The sequence below is a fragment of the Dendrobates tinctorius genome, unplaced genomic scaffold (genome assembly GCF_039654945.1).
Source record: "Dendrobates tinctorius isolate UK_male_01 unplaced genomic scaffold, ASM3965494v1 ptg000097l, whole genome shotgun sequence".
Lineage (NCBI taxonomy): Eukaryota > Metazoa > Chordata > Amphibia > Anura > Dendrobatidae > Dendrobates > Dendrobates tinctorius.
Window position 1 is genome coordinate 6,443,520 of NW_027361765.1, and position 20,089 is coordinate 6,463,608.

Consider the following 20,089-nt stretch of genomic DNA (forward strand, 5'->3'; position numbering starts at 1 on the left):
CTTTATTGAGGACAGTTTCAGTAGAGTGTATAAGAGCGGAAACCGGATTATAGAAGGTCGAGAAGAGATTTATCTGAAAGATAGCGGATAAGACGGGAGTGGACCAGGACAAGGAGATTAGGGATGAAGGGAAGATTAGAGACAGGTCTATAGTTAGCGGCACAGTTTTGGTCGAGGGATGGTTTTTTAAGCAATGGATGTATGATGGCATGCTTAAATGAGGAGGGAAAGATATCAAAAGAGAGAGAGAGGTTGAATATTTTTGTTAGGTGAGCGGTGACAGCAGGGGAAAGGGACTGGAGGAGATGTGACGGAATGGGGTCACTGGTGCAAGTGGTACGGCAAGAAGATGCAAGGAGCCTGGTTACTTCTTCTGTGACTGGTTCAAAGTCAGAGAGAGTGCTAGATGCAGTGGGGGAGGGAGGACAATGCATGGTATGAGGGGATTGAAAGATAATTTCCTGTCGGATATGGTCAATTTTTTCTTTGAAATAATTGGCCAGATCGTCAGTGCGGAGATCCGTGGTTGGGGCCTGCACTCTTGGGTTGAGTAGGGAATGAAAAGTGTCAAAGAGATGTTTCAGGCTATTGGTTAATGAGGTGATGAGGGAGTTGAAATAGGTTTGTTTGGAGAGGTGAAGGGCAGTGTTGTATGTTTTAAGCATAAACTTATAATGGATGAACTCTGCTGGTAGATTGGATTTTCTCCACAGACATTCGGAGCAGGAAACGTGTTTGCAGTGTGTGCCACAGTTGTCGCCATCTGTGCCATATTGTTCTATGTGTAGGAGGTGCAGTTTCACCCATGGCACTTTGCAGTGTTTTGTTGTAATGCTTCAGTGCAGAATCAGGACATGAGAGGGAGGAGATAATGGCCAATGATGACTGCAAGTTCTTCATAAGTTTCTGGGTGTTAATGACCTGTATGTTTCTATAAGTGTGGAAAGTAGGGAAAGTAGGGGTGACCTGAGTAGGATGTCAGATCTTGATAGAGAATGAAAGAAGGTTGTGTAAGAGAGCGAGAGAGGGGAGTTTGCAAAATCATCCACTGAGCAAAGTCGGGAGAAGACCAAGTCAAGGGAGTTTCTGTCTTCATGTGTTGAAGAGTTAGTAAACACTGAAAGGAGGAGGAGGTTGAGATAAAAGATGAGTAGCAGATGGGGAGAGGGGAAGAGCAGTGGGGATGTTGAAATCGCCCATGATGAGGGTGAGAAGTCACAGGAGAGAAAGTGTGGAAGTCAGGTGGCAAAGTGATCCAGGAACTGATGGGAGGAGCCCAGAGGGCGATACACCACCACCATTCGCATGGAGAAGGGGATGTAGAGTCTGACAACATGGACCTCAAAAGAAGGGAAGACAAGTGAGGTTACTTGAGGGATAACCTGAAAAGTACATTTGGATGATAGGAGCAGACCAACGCCTCCACCTGTTCTGTTGTCCGATCTTGGGGTATGAGAGAAGTGTAGTCCACCATATGAAAGAGCAGGAGCAGCGTTGGTTTCTGACTGCAGGTTCCAGGTTTCAGTAAGAGCCAGGAGGTTAAGAGAATTAGAAATGAAGAAGTCATGGATGAAGGAGAGCTTATTACACACTGAGCGAGAATTACTAAGGGCACAATTGAAAGAGACAGAAGGCATGCAGGGAATATTAATAAGATTAGAGGGGTTTCTGAGTGTAGCAGTTGGGGGGTTTGACTTGCTATAACATGAGGGGCCGGGGTTCATAGAGATGTCTCCTGCCACTAGGAGAAGGATAGAAAGAGTGAGCAAATGGTTAGGTAATTTGTGAGAGCATCTCTTTGTGTTGGATGGTAGGACTGAATGGATTTGTGCAGTTTAGCACTGTGAAAAGAGCATGAGTGCTATACATAGGAGAGGAGAGGACTGAGGGGCCAATGTAGATGGAGTGTAAAGAGTTAATGCAAGGAAGGTGGACGTGAATGATTGCAGCAGCCAGCATATGGTAAATATTTGAGGTAGTCCAAAAGTACTGGGAATAGGTTTGTATAAATGTCTTACCTGTCTCCTGCCCTGTCAAACTGCCATGGTATAACTGCCAAGTACTTTGATGAAATGTACATAAATGCTAACCCCTGCATAAATGCTTCCCCAGGCTGTGTCTCAATACATAGGAGACTAGCTCTAAGATCTCTCACTATTTCACCTCAATAGCAATCAATCAACTAAGTAAGACAGCAGGAGGTCATAAATGAACTAACAAATAAACAACTATGCAGACCTACATGGATCATAAACCACTTTGAAAAAGTTGCATAACCTAACAGCATAAAGGGACAAGCAGAGTGAGTTTAAATGCCTAAATATCATTACATATGCTTGCAAATATGAATAGGAATAACTGTACACATGCAGGATGGACCAGTGCAGGAGTTGAATGAGATGATTACCATTACAAACTGCTTCCTGACATAGAATAGAGTGAACACATGCAGGATGGATCAGTGCAGGAGTTGAATGAGCTGATTACCATTACAAACAGACTGAGGGAGAGCAAAGCTGGTGTGAGCAATTCCATATTCATCCCCCCCTCAGGGAGCAGGATGCCAGACTACAAAGTTAAGACATTTCTGTAAGTTTTTTCACTTTTATTTTACCACTGTTTTTGCATATTTGTATGTCACTGTTTATTTCCATATTTTTATATCCTTTTATTGTAAGCACTATACCTTTTCTATTAAAGATTAAAACTTGAATAAGTTTGAACCTTGTATGCGCTAAAGAATCCATAGCTTTAGAGTGTGTGATCCTGGTGATTGGCATTTAGTAGTAGTATTTCTGGGACTCTTCCCCCCTGTGTTCGGTGAGTGGTGGCAGCATGTGTATTTAAGCGGAATGTGTGGTCTGTGTCAGGGTGTGATTTATACTCCCACTGCAGCATAGAACAGAGGTTGAATGCTGGACTGAGTGAGAGGAGATAGATTAACCATTGCAGGCGCAACCCCAAGTCACATGCTGAGAAGTGGGTACGTGACATCCATTGTGAATTTCTTGTCTGGATCTGGTGAGCTGATGTGAATACTTCTCTGTTTGGTTCAGCAATGTGAATGACAGAAAAATTTTCTGCATAACCCATATAAATGAAAGCATTGGGGTTCCTTTGATTATCATGTCTCCATTCCATTGTGTGTACATTTGTAGAATGGAAGAAAAAGTGCAGAGTGTAGAAGATGTTTCAATGGGGCACTTCTGCTTTGGTTTGCATCTGTTATGCAATGTATCCGTTTTGAAAATGAATTCCAATTCTTTCTAAATAGAATTACCAAATGCTGGTAAGAAAGTAATCATTACAGTTTAGAAAATGTTTAAAAATTCTGAAAAATAACACTTTTTGGGAAAATATCAAGACCAGATGTATTTAAGACCATAATCTTCCAAGAACAAACCAGGGCTTGCAATAGATGGAGAGTCGGCCTTTAACTCAATTGCTATGGTGGGCAAAAGTCATTTGAGTTTGACATCTCCCTAAATTGTGTCCCTTTATAAAATGATATAAGAGAAATGGCTGCACATATGAATGTCTCTTTATTTGCAATGCAGTATCACTTTAATTTTCTCAGAAACTAAATATGTGCTTGACCTATCAGCCTTTATCTGTATCATCCTTTTTTAATGTAATGGAAATCTTTCCTTTGCGCTTTGGGCTTTCTATTATTTCACTAAGAGAAATACAGACAAAACACAATTAATCTTCATTTACAGTAGAAGGCATGCGTTAATTTAGTTTGAGACAACTGAAGTCAGATATTACTCATGAAACCTTGTAGAGAGAATTGTTTGCTCAGCTAAGCAGTGAGTGTAACCGGGGCTTTATCATAATTATTCCTGTTTGTCTTTCATCATTTCCATATTGACTGAGTGTCAGTTGGGGAATTGTATAGTATTTCTAAATACTGGTTTTATTAAGTACATAGTGGCTGTTAAATTTATTTTACATTCTCTTGTACATTATTAAAAAAAAAAAATGTGTAAATTCCAATTTTTTCTGACAAAAAACTTTTCTTTCCATTATATAAATGCGGAATGCTTAAGAATACTATATGGCTAATATTCCTGGCGACATCACCTAACTCTCTGTTTGATACCTGTCTTCCTAAAGCAACCCTCCATCCTGAGACTGAAAAATGAACCTATATTTATCATATATAGTGACCCTACCTGGCACCGAGCGTTTCCTTCCCACTTCTACTCTGGTTAAACCATGACTTCTTTGCCTGTGATGGAATATGGAATAAAAACAGACAGTTTCTGTTAGACTCTACAGCACATTTTGGGGGTTCTTAAATGCTTTACCTTACCTGTTCCCATTGTCTGCTATCTGATGATAAGTTGAAATCCTAGATCATGGATCTATTATCACAGATCTACCTATTCTATCTTTAAAAATAACAAATATGGGCTAAAATTTTGCTTTATACTGTGTGGACCATGGGGGATGCATTTTACTGTACGGACCATGGCACGATGCATTATGCTGTGAGGACCATGAGGGATGCAATATGCTGTGAGGACCTTGGGGGAGATTAATTATACTGTATGGAACAAGGGGGGATGCATTATACTGTATGGACCATGGGGGGGATGCATTATACTCTATGGGACCGTGGTTGCATTAAACTTTATGCGCTATGAGGTGCATTAGGCTGGAGTCACACTAAAGCTATAAAAAATAGGTCTGTTTTTAACGGACCAGAATCACAGAAATATTTCATGAACAGTGATCCATATGTCATCCGATTGGAATGCGAGGATGAGATTTTCTCGCATCTAAGCAACCGTGTGACATCCGTATGGCGAAATTTTCTCGCCGACTTGCAAAATGGACATATAACAGTTTTTAGGCCTGAAAGTAATTTAAATCATCATCAATACCCCTATTTATTGGCTCTTCAACCTGTGGGACCCTCAAAACTTTGCAGTAGAGTCCGTGCTTGGTTTGTGTTAGTTCTGCTTGATGACAAACATGTCAGACAAACCTACTTTTAACACCACTGAGCGGGTGCTTTACAAATGGGTTTTGTCCTGACGTTTTGGGGAGTTATACCCTGTGATTGTGGATCTGAGGAGGCGGAGACGAATGTGGATCCATCCGCTTTTGAGGCGACGAATCACTAAAGGCCATTTCCACCGGCTCTTTTCATCTCTGCGTAGCCAACCGGACAAGTTCTTTAAATATTGTCGCATGAGCCTTGCCACCTTTGATATTTTGCTGGAGATTGTGCATCCTGGGATCACCTTTAAGGACACCAGGATGTATTTCTGCAGAGGAGCGGCTTATCCTTACATTACAGTATGTCTTAAACCTATATGTTGATGATGTTTTAAACAGCCTGGTTTCTTTCATGTATGTTGGACAAACCACATTTAGACATGTACATTATATGCTTGTAGAATAAAGACCAAAGCCATGGCCTGTAATTTAATGTTGTTAATGCATGGTTTCTAAGTTAGTATAGTTAGTATAACTTAAGAGCAATGCTTAAACTGGTATTTGTTGGCATGGCATCTAATTTTTTTATGTCTGCATTTAGAATTTTTAGGTCTATGTGCTCAGAAATCTGGTCCCGAATCCATCAAGTGGTCATGCCTGAGCCCAAAATGGAAAGACTGGTTACGTATAGCCCAGATATTTCAGGACACGTGCCAGTTTCCACACTGTATTGGAGCCCTGGATGGGAAGCACATCCATGTGCGTAAGCCGCCAAACTCAGGGTATTAGTTCTATAATTATAAACAATGTTTTTCTGTAGTGTTGTTGGCCCTGGTTGACAGTCGCTACAGGTTTATAATTGTAGATATTGGGGCCTATGGAAGAACTGGAGACTCCAGAGTCTTCAATTCTTCCATAATGGGTGGGCGGCTGCGCAATAATCAGTTGGACCTACCATCACCACGTCAGCTCCCAGGATCTATAATGGATGTGGTGCCTTATGTGATGATTGGAGATGAGACATTCCAATTAACCCGTAACGTCATGAGGCCCTATCCCCGTAGAGCACTGAACCACTGGCGCAGGATCTTTAACATACGCCTATCCCGCGCACGACGACTGGTGGAGTGTGCCTTTGGCATTCTTAGTGCTAAATGGCGAATCCTCCAGTCAGACATTCATTCAGCTGAGTGAAGACAATGTTAATGTGGTGATAAAAGCATGTGTGATCCTGCACAATTTCACCAGAATACATGACTGCTCATCATCTGATGCTGATGAAGTTGTGTTACCAAATGTTGTTCCCCCTATTCCACATGTAATTCCTCCCCATCATCAGCCCTCTGGGCTAACAGTGCGTGATGTGTTCACCATGTATTTTGTGACACCAGTGGGATCTACTCCCTGGCAAGAGAATGCCTTATTATTTATGTAGTGTATTTGTTTACTAGATGGTGGCCCAATTCTAATGCATCAGGTATTCAAGAATATGTATGTAGTTTATTTATGAAGTTTTAATAATAATGCAATAATGCACCCCCAATTCTGATATGCATGGTACCCCTCCCCCCTATCTTGGTATGCATGGTCTCCTCACCCCCAATCCTGATATGCATGGTCCCCTCACCCCCCAATCCTGGAATGCATGGTCCTCTCGCCCCTCTTTCCTGGTAAGCATGGTCCCCTCACCCCCCTTTCGTGGTATGCATGGTCCCCCTCACCCCCCTTTCCTGGTATGCATGGTCCCATCACCCCCCTTTCGTGGTATGTATGGTCCCCTCATGCCCCAATCCTGATATGCATGGTCCCCTCATCCCCAATCCTGATATGCATGGTCCTCTCACCCCCCAATCCAGATATGCATGGTACCCCTCACCCCCCAATCCTGGTAAGCATGGTCCCCTCACCCTCCAATCCTGGAATGCATGGTCCTCTCACCCCCCAATCCTGGTATGCATGGTCCCATCACCCCCCTTTCCTGGTATGCATGGTCCCATCACCCCCCTTTCCTGGTATGCATGGTCCCTTCACCCCCCTTTCCTGGTATGCATGGTCCCTTCACCCCCCTTTCCTGGTATGCATGGTCCCGTCACCCCTCTTTCCTGGTATTCATTGCCCCCTCACTTTCCTTTCCTGGTATGCATGGTCCCGTCACCCCCATTCCTGGTATGCATGGTCCCCTCACCACCCTTTCCTGGTAAGCATGGTCACCCTCACCCCCTTATCCTGGTATTCATGGTCACCCTCACCCCTATCCTGGTATGCAAGGTCACCCTCACCCCCCTTTCCTGGTATGCATGGTCCCCCTCCCCTACCATTGCTGGTATGCATGGTCCCCCTCACCCCCCATTGCTGGTATGCATGGTCCCCCTCACCCCCCTTTGCTGGTATGTATGGTCACGCTCACCCCCCTTTCCTGGTATGCATGGTCCCCCTCCCCCCCATTGCTGGTATGCATGGTCCCCCTCACCCCCCATTGCTGGTATGCATGGTCCCCCTCACCCCCCTTTGCTGGTATGTATGGTCACCCTCACCCCCCTTTCCTGGTATGCATGGTCCCCCTCCCCCACCATTGCTGGTATGCATGGTCCCCCTCACCCCCATTGCTGGTATTCATGGTCACACTCACCCCCTATCCTGGTATGCATGGTCCCCCTCTCCCACCATTGCTGGTATGCATGGTCCCCCTCACCCCCCATTGCTGGTATTCATGGTCACCCTCACCCCCTATCCTGGTATGCAAGGTCACCCTCACCCCCCTTTCCTGGTATGCATGGCCCCCCTCCCCCACCATTGCTGGTATGCATGGTCCCCCTCACCCCCCATTGCTGGTATGCATGGTCCCCCTCACCCCCCCTTTGCTGGTATGTATGGTCACCCTCACCCCCCTTTCCTAGTATGCATGGTCCCCCTACCCCCATTGCTAGTATGCATGGTCCCCTGTTATGAATGAGTCACCGATGGAGGAAAAAACAAAAATACAAGCTAAGTCCAGAAAACCGGAGAGGTTGGTAGCTATCTGATTGCAGACCCCTGATCCTATTCACACAACTAACAGTAGCCGTGGGGGGTTCCTACGGTGCCCTAGACTCCTCGTTCACAGCCAGAGAACTAAATAAGCCTAAAGAAAGAAAAGGGGAAATCTAAACTGCCCCAGAGCAGACCCCAAAGCAATAGACAGCCCCAACATGCATTGTCGGTGAAAAGCAGATGAAAACACAAACACAGACAGAAAGACAGGTTGAACAAACGATGGGGCCCAACTAACTAAATAGGAAAGGACAGAAAAGATGCTGGCTGCAATCCGCAAAAATTCTGCCAAAATAATGTCCAACATGTCTGATAGAAAAAAGGCCCTGAAGTCACTAGACTTCAAAAACACTATATCAACACTCAGGTATATTCTGAAGACTGAGCAAAAGATCAACTTGACTAGAGACAAAAATGGAGCTCAGCCTGTACCAACAAGGGCAGGCAGAACACAAACACTAAGTAAACAGACAATATCTCATGGAAAAATAAGAGAGCAAATACTTAGCTTTCAGAAGACAGGTACTGAACTGGTTTGCAAGAGCTCAGAGCAGAAAGGATCACCAGCACCCCTGTAGGGTGTCGGCTGCCTTATATCCACTCAGTGATTCCGGGTGTCCAATCAGGCTTCACCTGTTCAGATGACAGATTCTTCCCAACCCAATCAATTTCACTACCTCTCTTCACCAGCAGAGGGAGTTCATCAGACATCAACGGAGAAGGGGAAAATTAACTCACAACAGTACCTCCCCCTTGAGGAGGGGTCACCGAACCCTCATCCATGCCACCAGGACGATCAGGATGGGCCCGATGAAAAGCACGAACCAATCTTTTGGCATGAATATCGGATGCAGGGACCCAAGAATTATCCTCCTGGCCATAACCCTTCCATTTAACCAAATATGGAGTCTCCGTCTAGCCAGGCGAGAATCCAGTATCTTCTCAACCTCATATTCCACATTACCTTCCACCAATACAGGGTCAGGAGGTGCCACCACAGGAACTACTGGCTCAACAAACCTCTTTAACAGAGACTTATGAAACACGTTATGGATCTTAAATGTAACAGGAAGAGCCAAACGAAAAGAGACAGGATTAAGAATCTCCAAAATCTTGTAAGGTCCAATAAATCTAGGTATATACTTTGGAGAAGCCACCTTCATAGAGAAATTCTTTGATGACAACCAAACCATATCACCCACCTTAAACTGGGGACCAATGGTCCTATGACGGTTGGAAAACCACTGGGCCTTTTCCTGGGAGAGAGACAACCTATCCACCACTTGGTCCCAGATCTGGTGCATTCTCTCCACCACAGTGTCAACACCTGGGCAGGCAGAAGACTCCACCTGCCCTGAAGAAAATCGAGGATGAAACCCAAAGTTACAAAAAAAAGGTGACATCAAAGTGGCAGAACTAGCTCTATTATTTAAAGCAAATTCGGCCAAGGGCAAAAATGAAACCCAATCATCCTGATCAGCAGAAATAAAACATCTCAAATACGACTCCAAAGTCTGGTTTGTTCTCTCCGTCTGCCCATTGGTCTGAGGGTGAAACGCAGAGGAGAAGGACAACTGAATTCCCAGCTTGGAACAGAAAGTCCTCCAAAATCTAGAAATAAACTGAACTCCTCTGTCAGATACAATGTTCTCAGGAATCCCGTGCAAGCGAACCACCTGTTGCAAAAACAAGGGCACCAACTCTGAGGAAGATGGCAACTTAGGGAGTGGTACAAGATGGACCATCTTAGAGAATCTATCACGAATCACCCAAATAACAGTCATTCTCTGAGAGACAGGCATATCAGAGATAAAATCCATTGAAATATGGGTCCATGGCCTCCTGGGCACCGGCAAAGGCATCAGCAACCCACTAGAGCGAGAACAAGGTTTAGACCGGGAGCAAGTCCCACAAGACTGCACAAAACTCCTGACATCACGAGACAAGGCGTGCCACCAAAAAGACAGACTCACCAAATCTCTAGTACCAAAAATACCTGGATGACCAGCCAATACAGAGCAATGAACTTCAGACATCACTCTCTTCCTCCACTGGTCAGGAACATACAATTTTCCAATGGGACAACGCTCAGGTTTGTCCTCCTGAAACTCTTCCAGAGCACGTCTCAAATCGGGCGAGATGGCAGAAAGAACTACCCCCTCACCTAAGATGGTAGCAGGCTTGGTCACAACTGGAGAATCAGCAAAGAAACTCCTAGAGAGGGCGTCTGCCTTGACATTCTTAGTGCCCGGAAGAAAAGAGACCACAAAATCAAAACGTGTGAAAAACAAGGCCCACCTAGCCTGTCTAGGATTCAAGCGTTTGGCCGACTCCAGGTAAATCAAATTCTTGTGGTCAGTAACCAGGACAACAACTTGATGTTTAGCTCCCTCCAACCAATGTCTCCACTCCTCAAATGCCCACTTCATGGCTAACAGTTCCCGATTCCCCACATCATAGTTACGTTCAGATGGGGAGAACTTTTGGGAAAAGAAAGCACAGGGATTCATTTTAGATGTTACCGGATCTTTTTGGGACAAAACAGCTCTTGCACCAATCCCAGAAGCGTCCACCTCTACCTGAAACGGGAGTGAGACATCAGGTTGCCGCAAAACCGGAGCAGAAGTGAACCTTCGCTTCAGCTCCTGAAAGGAAGAAACAGCCTCTGGAGACCAATTCAGCACATCAGCACCCTTCTTAGTCAAATCAGTCAATGGTTTGGCAATACCAGAAAAAATAGCTATAAATTTACGATAAAAATTAGCAAAACCCAAAAACTTCAGGAGGGCCTTCAAAGAAGTGGGCTGAACCCAATCATAAATGGCCTGTACCTTGGCCGGGTCCATTTCAATAGTTGACGGAGACAAAATAAATCCCAAAAATGAAATCCTCTGTACCCCAAAAAGGCATTTCAATCCCTTAACATACAGGGAATTCTCCCTCAAAATCCGGAACATAGTCCGAACATGTTCCACATGAGAGTCCCAATCCTTGGAAAAGATCAATATATCATCGAGATAGATGATCAAAAATTTATCCACAAAGTCTCAGAAAATATCATTCATGAAGCACTGGAAGACAGAAGGGGCATTAGTGAGCCCAAAAGGCATCACCAGGTACTCAAAATGTCCCTCTGGAGTATTAAACGCCGTCTTCCATTCATCCCCATGCTTAATGCGAATAAGATTATACGCCCCCCTGAGGTCAAGCTTGGTAAACCAGCAGGCACCTTTAACTCTAGAGAATAGATCAGAAATCAGGGGTAACGGATACTGATATTTAACAGTAATTTTGTTGAGGGAACGATAGTCAATACAAGGCCTTAATGAACCATCCTTCTTGGCCACGAAAAAAAACCCAGCACCTAATGGTGAAGAGGATGGTCTAATATGACCTTTCTCCAACGACTCCTTAATATAGGATCGCATAGCCTCGTGCTCGGGTACAGATAAATTGAAAAGTCGACCCTTGGGAAATTTACACCCAGGGCTCAGCTCAATTGCACAGTCTTAACTCCTATGAGGAGGCAAAGACGCAGACTCATTCTCACTAGAGTTGAGCGACTTTTGGTTTTTTAGGGTCGCGTTTCGTTTCGTGAAACCCGACTTTTCCAAAAGTCGGGTCGAGCAAGATCGTCCGATTATAGGGAAAAGTCGGGGTCGTCCCGAAACACGAAACCCAATGTAAGTCAATGGGGAATAAAAGTCGGCAGTGAGAGGAGGACAGGAAACACACCTACAGTGCCCATTTGAATGCCAAAAGCATCAATTCTTCTTACTTAAGCTTGTCAACCTTAATTAACTTCATAATACAAGTTACGCACTGAAAAATGGGGGTTATTTGGCTAAAGTTGTGGGGGGGAGGGCTGGCTGCAGGTTTTCATGTGCCCTGGGCGAAAGAGCGCCCCTTTAACACATACCACAACTCATCATGCTCCGATACGGCAGAGAAATAGCGGTATAGTACAATGAAAAATACCTCACTTTTTTCATCTCATGACGAGGCCCATCTATTTCTCCATACAGAATCATTGGTCCCATATAATGTTTGAAACAGTATATGATGAGCTCCACATAATGCTACAGTATATGTTGGTCCCCATGGATGAAGCTCCACTGTCTTATGGGCCCAAATAATGCTCCAAACATAATGGGCCCCATTTCTAATGCTCTAGTGTATAATGGGCCCTGTAAATGCTGCTCCAGTGTCTGATGTCCACCTTTGGAATGTTCCAGTGTATGGTGGGCCCCATCTATCATTCTCCAGAGTATAGTGCTCCCCAAAAATTGCTGTCCCAACATTGAAAACAATCAAATAAGTCTCCTCGCTAGGGAATCCCTGTACTTCTCTGGATTCCTCTTCGTCCCCATCTTCCATCTCACTGCACAGTATTTCAACTTTGCAAGTGCTGTGATCCTGGGCAAGCAGGGGGGGCCCACTCGTTGGTGACGGCACTGGCACAGGGCCCATGATAGTACGGTGGTGTGTCTGATGGCGGGTGGGCCGAACCTGCACTTTCATCTGCAGCCTCCTCTTTGTCACCGTGTAAGATGGAACTGTATATGGGAAGGGTAACCTGAGTTTCATCAGGGTCAGATTCAGGTCGTGTAGCGTGCGAGGGGAATGTAGTGGTCTGGGTCAATGTACCAGCAGATTCATCGAGCAGTGGCTGGGCATCAGTGCACTTGTGTCGCCCCCAGGAGTACGGTCGCCACAGTGGCATTACCTTCTTCCTAGGGAGTGTGATGTCATGCTTGGGAGCAACGAAGGATCTCTCTAGCAGGTTAACTGATTGGGCGGCGTTATTCCCACGAGTCATGACTCTCCAAACAGCGTTCATGAAGGCAAAGTGTTTGTTTTACGTGGGCAGTATGGTTGCAAAGCTGAACCTTAAAGGAATGTCCAGAAGGGCACCACCAGGAGTGGAGCCTATGGTTAAATTCGACTCCACCTGGGAAACCTCAACCATGCCAGCTACAGAACAGATGCACACATTGCAAGCTTAATTCCGTTAACGAACGAGACTCCGTCATGCCCCGCGGTCCGAGTCCGGCTTACTAGAGGGACACGTGAGGCTCTGGCACATGAGATTGGCCAATAACTGGTGTGTCATGCCCTTACATGTCCGTGGCTGCATGTGCGCTACACTGAAAAGGCCAGCGTTTGTCGCTTACGGGTGCAGATAACCCGCTGAACAACGTTAGTGATGGGGATCACTGATTACAATTATTACCCGCGAACGATGATTTCCCAGTAAGTGCAGGTCAACCGCAGTTCCGAAATTAGGCCTAACCGTCATTCCTGAAAAAATTAAAAACTTACGTGTGCAAACCACAGGTGCTGTAGCTTGCTTAACAGCTCGCCAGCCGTTCTCACGCCCAGTATGGATTACACGTGATTGCACAAAGGTGAGAAAGGGTACCGTATCCCCAGATAACATGTATGGATAGCGTACACATTCAAAATATATGGGAAACTGGGCCTGAGCAGAAAAAGTAAATTAATGTGCATGCAAAATGTAATTGCATATGAACACATGACCTTTACACAGAGAAAACCAAAAGCAAAACACAAAACAAGGGTGTGACCGCCCTGTTTCTGAGTTGGAAAATCCATCCTGTCTGGCCTATACTATTACTGGTGGTTCAGTCCCTCTGTCCTTGTTCACATTTACGTCACTTGACAAGTGGAAAGGTTTTAAATACAAGAGTTAGGACTGTCCCACAAGGGTTGCCGTGACGTGGCGGGATGGCTTCTACATTATTTTGATCAAAATTATGTTAACTAAATACCCTTATTATTACTATTATTACTACCTTCATGCAATTTTTGCAATATATTTTTTTACTTTTTTATTCCAGGATATTTGTTTTGTGTTTTGCTTTTGACATTCAAAATATATGTCTATACATCAGGAAGCAGGCTCAGACGGTGTTAGGCCCAGTATGGATTGCACGTGATTGCACAAAGGTTAGAAAGGGTACCGTATCCCCAGATAACATGTATGGATAGCGTACACATTCAAAATATATGTCTCAGGAGGCAGGCTCAGACGGTGTTAGGCCCAGTATGGATTGCACGTGATTGCACAAAGGTTAGAAAGGGTACCGTATCCCCAGATAACATGTATGGATAGCGTACACATTCAAAATATATGTCTCAGGAGGCAGGCTCAGACGGTGTCAGGCCCAGTATGGATTGCACGTGATTGCACAAAGGTGAGAAAGGGTACCGTATCCCCGGATAACATGTATGGATAGCGTACACATTCAAAATATATGTCTCAGGAGGCAGGCTCAGACGGTGTTAGGCCCAGTATGGATTGCACGTGATTGCACAAAGGTTAGAAAGGGTACCGTATCCCCAGATAACATGTATGGAGAGCGTACACATTCAAAATATATGTCTCAGGAGGCAGGCTCAGACGGTGTTAGGCCCAGTATGGATTGCACGTGATTGCACAAAGGTTAGAAAGGGTACCGTATCCCCAGATAACATGTATGGATAGCGTACACATTCAAAATATATGTCTCAGGAGGCAGGCTCAGACGGTGTCAGGCCCAGTATGGATTGCACGTGATTGCACAAAGGTGAGAAAGGGTACCGTATCCCCGGATAACATGTATGGATAGCGTACACATTCAAAATATATGTCTCAGGAGGCAGGCTCAGACGGTGTCAGGCCCAGTATGGATTGCACGTGATTGCACAAAGGTTAGAAAGGGTACCGTATCCCTGGATAACATGTATGGATAGCGTACACATTCAAAATATATGTCTCAGGAGGCAGGCTCAGACGGTGTTAGGCCCAGTATGGATTGCACGTGATTGCGCAAAGGTTAGAAAGGGTACCGTATCCCCAGATAACATGTATGGATAGCGTACACATTCAAAATATATGTCTCAGGAGGCAGGCTCAGACGGTGTTAGGCCCAGTATGGATTGCACGTGATTGCACAAAGGTTAGAAAGGGTACCGTATCCCCAGATAACATGTATGGATAGCGTACACATTCAAAATATATGTCTCAGGAGGCAGGCTCAGACGGTGTTAGGCCCAGTATGGATTGCACGTGATTGCACAAAGGTTAGAAAGGGTACCGTATCCCCAGATAACATGTATGGATAGCGTACACATTCAAAATATATATCTCAGGAGGCAGGCTCAGACGGTGTTAGGCCCAGTATGGATTGCTCGTGATTGCACAAAGGTTAGAAAGGGTACCGTATCCCCAGATAACATGTATGGATAGCGTACACATTCAAAATATATGTCTCAGGAGGCAGGCTCAGATGGTGTCAGGCCCAGGATGGATTGCACGTGATTGCACAAAGGTTAGAAAGGGTACCGTATCCCCGGATAACATGTATGGATAGCGTACACATTCAAAATATATGTCTCAGGAGGCAGGCTCAGACAGTGTCAGGCCCAGTATGGATTGCACGTGATTGCACAAAGGTTTGAAAGGGTACCGTTTCCCCGGATAACATGTATGGATAGCGTACACATTCAAAATATATGTCTCAGGAGGCAGGCTCAGACGGTGTCAGGCACAGTATGGATTTGACGGCCCAGATTACACAGCGGAGGAGCAGGGAGAGGTAAAGATTGCAAATGCTGGGGCCCTGCCCAAGCAAGGGGGGCCCACTCGTGGGCGTCGGTACTGGCACTGGGCCCCTCATAGTACAGCGGTGTGTCTGACGGCGGGTGTGCACCACCACCGTCAGAGACACTTGATTGCACTATGAGGGACCCTGTGCCAGTGCCCGCGCCCAAGAGTCGGCCTACCCACCTGTCCAGGGCAACGGCACTCGCACGGTGTCGTGCGCTAGGTGGTGACCCCGGCCATGGGGGGGAGGCAGCACAGTTAGGGAGTTTTAGAAAGTGGCATATGTTGATGTTGGACATTCAGCTGATGCAAAAGGCGAAATAGGTGAAGTCCCAGGAAGAGGTGGACCAAAGCAAGCCATTTTTCTGTCACCCTATGTGTCATCAGGGGAAGGTGGGACAAAATCCTTGGAAACCCATGCATGGTTCATTTTAATGAAGGTTAGATCATCCACATTTTGGGTTGACAGACGGGTCCTTTTTTCTGTCAGGATTGATCCAGCTGCACTGAAGACTCTTTCCGATAGCACACTTGCAGCTGGGTAAGCGAGCTCCTGTAAGGCATATTGGGCCAATTCAGGCCAGGTGTCCAGTTTAGCGGCCCAATAGTCAAAGGGGAATGACCTGTGTGGGAGAACATCGATATGGGAGGAAAAGTAGTTTGTAACCATAGTTGACAACTGCTGTCTCCTGTCACTTTCCATCGATGCAGTATTACCAGTTGTGTGAGCGGTATTTGAAAAATCAGTCCATAACATTGTCATGAAACCCCTGTCTCCAATGCCACTCTGCTGTGTGCACCACGAACACCTCTGCCAAGCTGCCCCCGGCCCGTACGGCTCGTGTGAGAACCATCACCGCTGCTGTGTGCTGGGAATGCCTCAAGCAACCGATTTACCAGAGTTGCTTGTTTATTAGCCAATATTAGGTCAAGGTTCTCCTGTGGCATGATGTTTTGTAATTTGCCTTTATAGCGTGGATCCAGGATGCTGGCCAACCAGTAGTCGTCATCATTCATCATTTTGGCAATGCGGGGGTCCCTTTTTAGGATCTGCAAGGCATAATCTGACATGTGGGCCAATGTTCCCGGTGTCAATGATGCACTGCGAGTGCTGGGTGGAGGAGCACTTTCTGGCAAATCCACATCCCTCCAGTCACACACAAACCCTGTACCAGACCTTGCCACGCCAACATTTTCACTTGCCCCACGAGATGCATCCTCCTCCCCTAAGTAATCATCCCCATCATCATCCTCCTCCTCCTCTTCTTCCTCCACCTCGTCCAGGAGAGGTCCCTGAGCAGACAATGGCTGAATGTCATCAAGGATTCCCTCCTCGTCTTCCTCCTCATCAACATTGGCTGCAGACGCCTGCTCCTTAAGGTGCGTCAAAGTTTGCATGAGCAGACGCATAAGTGGGATGCTCATGCTTAGGATGGCGTCGTCTGCGCTTACCAGCCGTGTGCATTCCTCAAAACACTGAAGGACTTTACAGAGGTCTTTCAGCTTCGACCACTGCACACCTGTCAACTCCATGTCTGCTCTCAAAGTGCCTGGCCGTGTATCCTCCCACAAATGCATTATGGCCTGCCTCTGCTCGCACAGCCGCTCCACCATGTGCAGGGTGGAGATCCACCTTGTTGCAATGTCGATAATGAGGCGGTGGTTGGGAAGGTGGAGCAATCGCTGCAGCTTCTGCATACGAACGGAGTGTACAGGCGACCGGCGGATGTGCGCGCACAGTCTTCGCACCTTCTGGAGCAGGGCTGTTAACTCTGGAAAATTTTTGAGGAAGCACTGCACCACCAGGTTCAAGGTGTGAGCCAAGCAAGGTATGTGGCTGAGTTTTGAAAGGGCTATGGCTGCCACAAAATTACGGCCGTTATCACTAACTACCTTGCCTGCCTCAAGATGTACACTGCCCAGCCATGACTCAGTTTGTCGCTTCAAGTACTCGGCCAGCACCTCGGCGGTGTGTCTGTTGCCCAAACACATCATCTGCAACACAGCCTGCTGACACTTTCCACTAGCTGCTCGATAGGGGACACATCGTGTGCAACAGTGGCAGCTGCAGATGGAGTGCTCGTACGACTGCGCTCTGTGGACGAGCTTTCGCTTCTGGAGGAGGAGGAGGAGGGTCGAACGCCTACAGCCAACTGTTTCCTATACCGTGGGCTAGGCAGCACTGTCCCACCACCGCTGTCCCCTGTGGACCCTGCATCCACCACATTAACCCAGTGCGCAGTGATGGACACGTAACGGCCCTGGCCATGCCGACTGGACCATGCATCAGTTGTGAGGTGCACCTTTCCGCTCACTGACTGCTTGAGTGCATGGACAATGCGGTCTTTAACATGATGGTGGAGGGCTGCGATGGCTTTGCGAGAGAAGAAGTGGCGACTGGGTAGGTCATAGCGTGGTACTGCATAGGCCATGAGTTCGCGGAAAGCTGTGCTTTCCACCAACCGAAAGGGCATCATCTCAGACGAGATTAGTTTGGCAATGAGGGCGTTCAAACCCAGTGTACGCGGATGAGAGACTGAGTACTTTCTTGACCTACTCATAGTGTCTGGGAGGGTGAGCTGGACTTGAGAGCTGCATATGGTGGAAGTAGCGGTGGACAGGGCAGACTGAGAGAGGGTTGATGATGGTGATGGAGTTGGTGTTCTTTCTGATGGCCTAGAATCAGTCTTTCGTTGATATAACAGTGGGATTCCCTGACTGCTGTGGCCTTGCAACGACACCTCAACATTTGCTGCTGTGATAACCGGTGGGCTTACAGTGGGGGAAACAATGTAGGGTTGCTGACTACCTTCGTTGTGATCAGTTGCACATGTGGCACTTGAGGTTTGGTGTTGTGTCCACGCTTGCAACTGCATGCTGGTTAAATGTCTAAGCATGCAACTGGTATATAAATTTTTCAGATTTTTCCCTCGGCTAAAGGTCTTTGCGCACTTCTTACAGATAACCTTGGCCTGATCATGAGGATTTTGTTCAAAAAAGTGCCACACTGCACTCTTCCTACTTTGGCAGACATTTTGCGGCCTAGCACGCTGTGATCTTTTGACCCTCTGGACAAGCTGTCCAGCAACTCTTTTGATGTTTGGAACCTGTCTTTGGAGTGCTACGGGCCTGCCAGATAACAGCTGTTGCGATGTCGATGTCTGCTGTGGATGCTCCTCATCTGAGCTATTGGAAGCAGCACCCTCTTCCCCCAATGGATGCCAATCTGGGTCAACAACTGGGTCATCCATCACCTCCTCTTCTATGTCATGTGCACCTTCCTCTGTGTCACCGTGTATGGTGGTATAGTGTGCGGGAAGGGGCACCTGAGTCTCATCAGGGTCAGAATCTGGCTCTGTACACTGCGAGGACAATGTAGTGCTCTGAGTGAATGTACCAGCAGAATCATCCATCAGCGGCTGTGCATCAGTGCACTCCATGTCAGATTCATCTTGGCCTGGGTAATTCACCATTTGACATGATAATTCAGGCATGGTATGTGAAAACAGCTCCATGGAGTAATCAGTAGTATGGCCTGCGTCATCCTTCAATCTTGGTTGGGGTGAAGGACACAAGGAAAGGTGTGGTTCATGAACATGAGCCTCCAATGACGACTCAGTGCTTTTACTTTTTACAACTGAAGAAGAGGAGGCGATAGAGCTGGAGGCTGAGTCAGCAATGTAAGACAAAACTTTTTCCTGATGCTCTGGCTTTAAAAGCGGTTTGCCAACTCCTAGAAAACTAAGCGTTCGAGGCCTTATGTAGCCAGACGATGACGCAGGCTCAACACCTCCTGCATTCGGTCCTATTTTGCTCTTGCCACTACCATCAGATCCACCACCAACACTATCATTACCAGCTGCCAACCCCCGCCCAATTCCACGGCCTCTTCAACCAGCCTTCCTCATTTTTGGTAGAAATGTAGACAAAATCCAACAAACTATATAGTAATGTAAAACAAGGTACAAGGTGTCTATAGGACAGGGGATATTTTGAATTTCTGCAGACACTTGTGGACACTGGACACTTTTGGATTGTATGAGGCCCAATGAATATCTGAGCGCTATGTGACAGGCTCGATGGCACAGCTGTGACCAAAGTGACTACAGGATAAGGGAGATTTTGAATCTCTGCACACACTTTTGGACACTGGACACTTGTGGATTGTGTGAGGCCCAATGAATATCTGAGCGCTATGTGACAGGCTCGATGGCACAGCTGTGACCAAAGTGACGAGAGGATAAGGGAGATTTTGAATCTCTGCACACACTTTTGGACACTGGACACTTTTGGATTGTGTGAGGCCCAATGAATATCTGAGCGCTATGTGACAGGCTCGATGGCACAGCTGTGACCAAAGTGACTACAGGATAATGGAGATTTTGAATCTCTGCACACACTTTTGGACACTGGACACTTGTGGATTGTGTGAGTCCCAATGAATATCTGAGCGCTATGTGACAGGCTCGATGGCACAGCTGTGACCAAAGTGACTACAGGATA